The following is a 5876-nucleotide window of genomic DNA, read 5'->3' as shown; positions in this document are numbered from 1 at the left end:
TCTAGAAGGATATTGACTTTTCCTTTTTTGTATAAATTTTCTCCATTGTGTTGCTGATTAATCAAGTAAAATAAAGGTTGTTTCATAGGAAAGTAAAGAATAATACCCATGTTAAAAACTAAGAGCAGCAGAAATAACCGTATATAAAAGGGGCTGTCCCCTCCTCAACGTCCTGCTCTTTACACTTTTTGCTGTTTCATAAAGTAGCGTTGTGAGGAGTAGTCAAACTTTTGCGCAAAGAGGGGGGCGTTGAAGAGGAGATATCTTCTTTCATATACGGAATAATTTCTTTTCGTCTTAAGTTTTAATGTCACTTCTTAATTTCAGTTAACAAAAACAATTTTTTTATATTTACTCCAACAGCAAGAGACGAGAACTTTCAGACAAAGTATCGAAGGTGAGAAAAATCTTTCGGAACTCGTAGACGATGACAATTTTCGAAAAAAAACACAAAAATAACACAGAATATACGAACAACATGCAAAATAATACAGATAAACCTGATTTGTAATTGGCTGGAAGAATCTTAAGAAAATATCAAATATTAAGTATTTGACACATGATATCTTATTATGCTTTAGTAAAATGCAGTTTTAGGTTAAAATCGTTTTTAGTACCTCAAATCTACCTTTTTATCTGCTGCAACTACTACCATTATCAGTTAGAAAGCAGAAATTTCAGAAAAATAGTCGGAGATGTGAAAATCCTTTTACCTCAAATATACCTCAGAGACTAACTCATGGTCTTCAACATCAGTCCCAACTTCTTTGATGATTCGATGTATACAATGACACTAAATAAAACCCCTAAGCCACTTCGAGAACTCAAAAGAGTCATTTCCGGACGACAGTCTTTACATTAAGAAATTCACCCTTAACCTCAAAACTCAAGCTGTTTAGGTTTAGGGTTGATAAAAAATAAACCTCAACTGGAGTGGAAGACTTTTCGGATTCGGAGTCAGCATATTCTTTTTATTCAGTTAGTTAAGAATCACTTGTATATCAATTTGTTTGAAGTCAAACACATTTCTACTAGAACAGGACACTATACGCAGCTAGATCTTTGCGTGTAATATAAATAAAAGCACTCTTAATTTTCCTTGTATCTTACTTAAAAGTATCTTGTATTGATACTGTCAGTCTTCATTGAACAGAAACATAATCGACAAGGTTGGCTGCTTTTCCAGCGTTTGACTACTAAATTAAAATGAATCATCGCTTCAAAAATAAAGACAGTAACAGGAATTTCCACAAAGAGAACCAGGACTAGTACCAACTAAAAAATCGAAGCATCATTTGCATTTTACTGAAAACACTATTTATTTTCAGCAGTTTGTTTTTATTTGTTACAGCATAAACCAAACCACAACGAAAAAAAAAATTCACAATGCTAATAAAGGTTTATAAGGAATTGTGGAGCTACCCTCCCTCCTCTTTACCGACGAATCCTATAAACAGCTAGAGAGTCATTTGGTCTAATGAAAACTATATGTATTTTGAACAAGGAGGTTCTACATGACAAAACACCGACAAAAAGAACAAAAATAAATAAACAAGAATTACAATAGTAATTAAAATTTTTAAAAGAACTCCTGATGATCTGAGCAATTTTGAATTTTTAATGTTAAAATTATACAACAACGAAAATTTCTAAATATTTTCTGTTCAAAAGTGACACTATAGTATTTTTTCCTGTTTTATTGTTGTTATTGATGTTTTGGAAAATAAAAACCGCACAGCTTGAAACAAAATTGTTTAAATCTCAATTAAAACGTTATTACGTTTTAAACGTAATAAAGTTTCTTTTTAACGTTATAATTCTTTATTAAGTTTTTACAACGTTTTTATTAACGTTATAAATGACGTTATTTTATGACCTTTTAACCGTAACAAAAAATAAAAACGTAAATGAAGCACTAGCCTGCAGAAGGCTTAAGGGGCCTTAGCCTGCAGAAGGCTAAGGAGTAGTCCTACTCCTGTTTGTGGCAATTTCTGTTCGTCTAACTTGTTCATCTAACAGTCTGACTTGATTATTAATTGTAATTTATGTCTGTTTTAGGTCTAATTTGTTCATGACTGTTTAGGTTATTTTTTAAATGTGAATTATTATTTAACGTTCATTCTACTTGAGTTTTGTTTAATATAGCTCCTTACTATTCCTCAAAAAATCTTTTTAGTAAATTTCTGTTTGTTTTTAATTGAAATTGTTTTTTTGAAAAAAAAAAAATGTTTGAAAGTTTTCTTTTCAGTTTTCTGCTTAAGAATTAAGATTTGCCATAAAATTGTGTATTTGCTTAAAATTTGGCAACAAATTTTAATAATAGCTTTCTCATTAAATTTTGGGCAGATGGAGAGGGGGGGGCATTACAGAAATAAATAGATTGAAAATAACTTTTGGCCTTTAGGGCCTGAAACTATCCTGGCTCCCCTGTTGTTACAACCTTAAATAGAGGCGAATGTTGATTGATCAGTTTTTTACAGGAATCTTGTTATGTTGTGTTCTGTTTTAACTACTTGCATGCTTAAAAAAAAATGGATTTTGAGCGTTGTTATTAAAATCTACTGTTTAAAGGCCAAAAATAGAACACCAAGAATCAAATCAACAAGATTTTTTTCCTGAATGAGCTCTTGATATTTTCCTGAATGGGCTCTGATATTTTAGTTAAGGTGTTAGTGCCTGCATTTTGTTGCAAGCTTTGATATCAGGCTCCGATTTTTGATCAAAATATTAGGCTCTGATATTTTAGTTGAGGTGTTTTTTGTTGCAGGTTCTGATATCAGCCTCTGGTATTTGGTCAAAATATCAGGCTCTGATATTTTAGTTAAGGTGTTATTGCCTGGATTTTGTTGCAAGCTCTGATATCACGCTCTGATTTTTGATCAATATATCAGGCTCTGATGTTTTAGTTGAGGCGTTTTTTGTCGCAGGCTCTGATATCAGGCTCTGATATCTGGTCAAAATATCAGGCTCTGATATTTTAGTTGAGGTGTTTATTGCCTGCATTTTTTTGCGGCTAAGAAATTTATTTGTCATTAGCAGTATGGACTGTCTTTATACTTGACACGATCATTTGTTTTAATCTCTGTTCGTTTTGGTTTAATTTGTTCATTGATTGTAATTAATTAACAGAAAAAAACTTCAGAAAAATATGTTTTTTAAAGATGGGTAAGGAGCCATTTTAAACTTAAGACTAGCAGAGATAAAATTCTGTAATAATTCAAACTCAAAACGACCAAAAATTACTATTAAAGAACAAATGAAACCCATAACGATTAGAAATCAAACAGTTTGTGGTAACGAACTGTAGTACGGAGCGACCCGGCTCAATAGTAACCAAAACCCTAAAAGATAGAATTTTGATACCAATAGTTACATCAAAAGGAATGCATTTAAATGCTGATTTTAAATATATAAGTTTCATTAAGTTTAGTCTTACCCATCAAAAGTTAGGAGCCTGAGAAAATTTGCCTTATTTTAGAAAATAGGGGGAATCGCCCTCTAAAAGTCCTACAATCTTAACGAAAATAACAGCATCAGATTCAGCATATCAGAAAACCTATTTGTAGAAGTTTCAAGCTCCAATCTACAAAAATGTGGAATTTCGCTTTTTTTGCCAGAAGACAGATCACGGATGCGTGTTTATTATTATTTTTTTTTCCCAGGGGTGATCGTATCGACAGAGTAGTCTTAGAATGTTGTGAGAGGGTTCATTCTAACGGAAATTAAAAGTTCTAGTGCCCTTTTTAAGTGGCCAAAAAATTGGAGGGTACCCAGGCCCCCTCCCACGCTCATTTTTCCCAAAAGTCAGCAGATAAAAATTCTAAGATAGCCATTCTATTCACCGTAGTCGAAAAACCTAATAACTATGTTTAGGGACGACTTACTCCCCCGCAGTCCCCGTGGGAGGGGCTGCAAGTTGCAAACTTTGACCTGTGTTTACATATAGTAATTACTAGAAAATTGACAGACGTTTTCAGGGGGATTTTTTTTGGGGGGGGGGAGAGTTGTGGTTACGTGGGAAGATATTTCCATGGAAAAACTTCTCATGGGGGAAGATAATTTTAATCAAGGGGGCGCAGGATTTTCTAGCATTATTTGAAAAAATAATGAAAAAATAAACATAAAAAGTTTTTCAAAAGAAAGTAAGGAGCCGCATTAAAACTTAAAACGAACAAAAATTATTACGCATATGAAGGGTTTACCTCCTCGTTATAACTCACTCTTTACGCTAAAGTATTTTTGGTAATTTCAACTATTTATTCTACGGCCTTTGTGATTCAGAGGTCATTCTTAAGGAACTGGGACAAAATCTAAGCTCTAGTGTAAAGAGCGAGGTATCAGCGAAGGTTGAACCCCCTCATATACGCAAAAAAAACATATGTGAAATTGTTAGTTACGTATATTTTTTACCAATGAAAACGTTTGTAAAAAGTTATAAAGTTCTAGTTGCTTTTTTAAGTGATCAAAAACTTGGAGGGCAGCTAGGTCTCCTCCTTCGCTCCTTTTTTCTCAATATCCTCCGATTAATTACAATTAATTAATATGCGAATTCTGTTTTAATTGTTCATGTAAGGAAGCCAAGATCAAAACATGCATTAATTCAAAAACGTCCAGAAATTAAATGAAAAAAAAAACAAGTTTTTTAAATGAAAGAAAGGAGCAACATTAAAGCTAAAAACGAACAGAAATTACTCCGTATATGAAAGGGGCTTTTCCTTCTCAAGGCCCCACTCTTTACGCTAAAGATTCTTACTGTTTTAAAAATAGAGTTAAGAGAAAGAGTCAAACTTTAGCGTAAAGAGTGAGGCGTTGAGGAGGAAAAGCCCCTTTCATATACGGACTAGTTTCTGTTCATTTTAAGTTTTAATGTTGCTCCTTACTTTCATCAAAAAAAACTTGTTATTTTATTTAATTTTATATAAAGAATCACAGTAAACATAGAGATAGCAGTTTGAATTAAATTGAATGAAAAGTCAAACTTGAAAAGAACAAATACAAAATGTAAAACTGTAGCGTTACCTATAATAAAAGCCATAAGGCTTCAATGATTATTGCTATTATTTTTTCCCCGTTGGCATATCATTTGGAAAGGGTGGTCTAGTAAAACTTCGGAGGGAATTCATTCAATTAGGAATCGGAAATTTTAGTGTCCTTTTTATGAGTCAAAAGTGATTGGAGGGCAACAAAACCCCTTCCATGCCCGAGTGCATTCGATAGAAATTTTGAGATAATCATTTTGTTATGAATAGTTCAAAAATAAGATATACAAAACTTTGGGGTTGAAACAATGCCACCGAGCCCTGAGTTAATTTTCTAAGTTATGGCCTGGGGGCATATAAGGTTTTTAAGGATAGGGTGGTCATAAAGCCTCAGAGGGGGGTTATTGGATTTGAAATCGGAAGTTATAGTGCTCTTCTCAAGAGTTGAAAGTGATCGAAGGGGAATCAGCCCTTACCCCTTCCCAAGATCTTTTTCCCCAAATACTTCCGATCAAAATTTTGAGATAGCCATTTGGTTCAAAATAGTTCAAAGATGAGATAACAAAACTCAAGGATCGTCAAAACACCCAAGAGCCAGATAGGGAGAGTCGTAAGCTATGCTAAAGGTGCATACAATGTTTCTTTAGAAAAGGTGGTCGTATAAACTTCTGCGGTAAGAGTCAAAGGTAATCGGATGGCCACTACCCCCCACACCTACTTTCCCTAAATGCATCCAATCCAATTTTTTGAGGGAGTATTTTTGTTAAAAATTGACCAAAGATCATATAACAAAACTTTGGGGTTGACACATCCCCCAGAGCGCACGTGCAAATGTTTTAAACTAGGACCTGGGGGCATGTAAGGATTTTAAGGAAAAGGGTCGCCATGTAAACTTAA

Source organism: Artemia franciscana, chromosome 16 (genome assembly GCF_032884065.1).
Source record: "Artemia franciscana chromosome 16, ASM3288406v1, whole genome shotgun sequence".
Classification (NCBI taxonomy): Eukaryota; Metazoa; Arthropoda; class Branchiopoda; order Anostraca; family Artemiidae; genus Artemia; species Artemia franciscana.
This window is presented reverse-complemented; position numbering follows the sequence as displayed.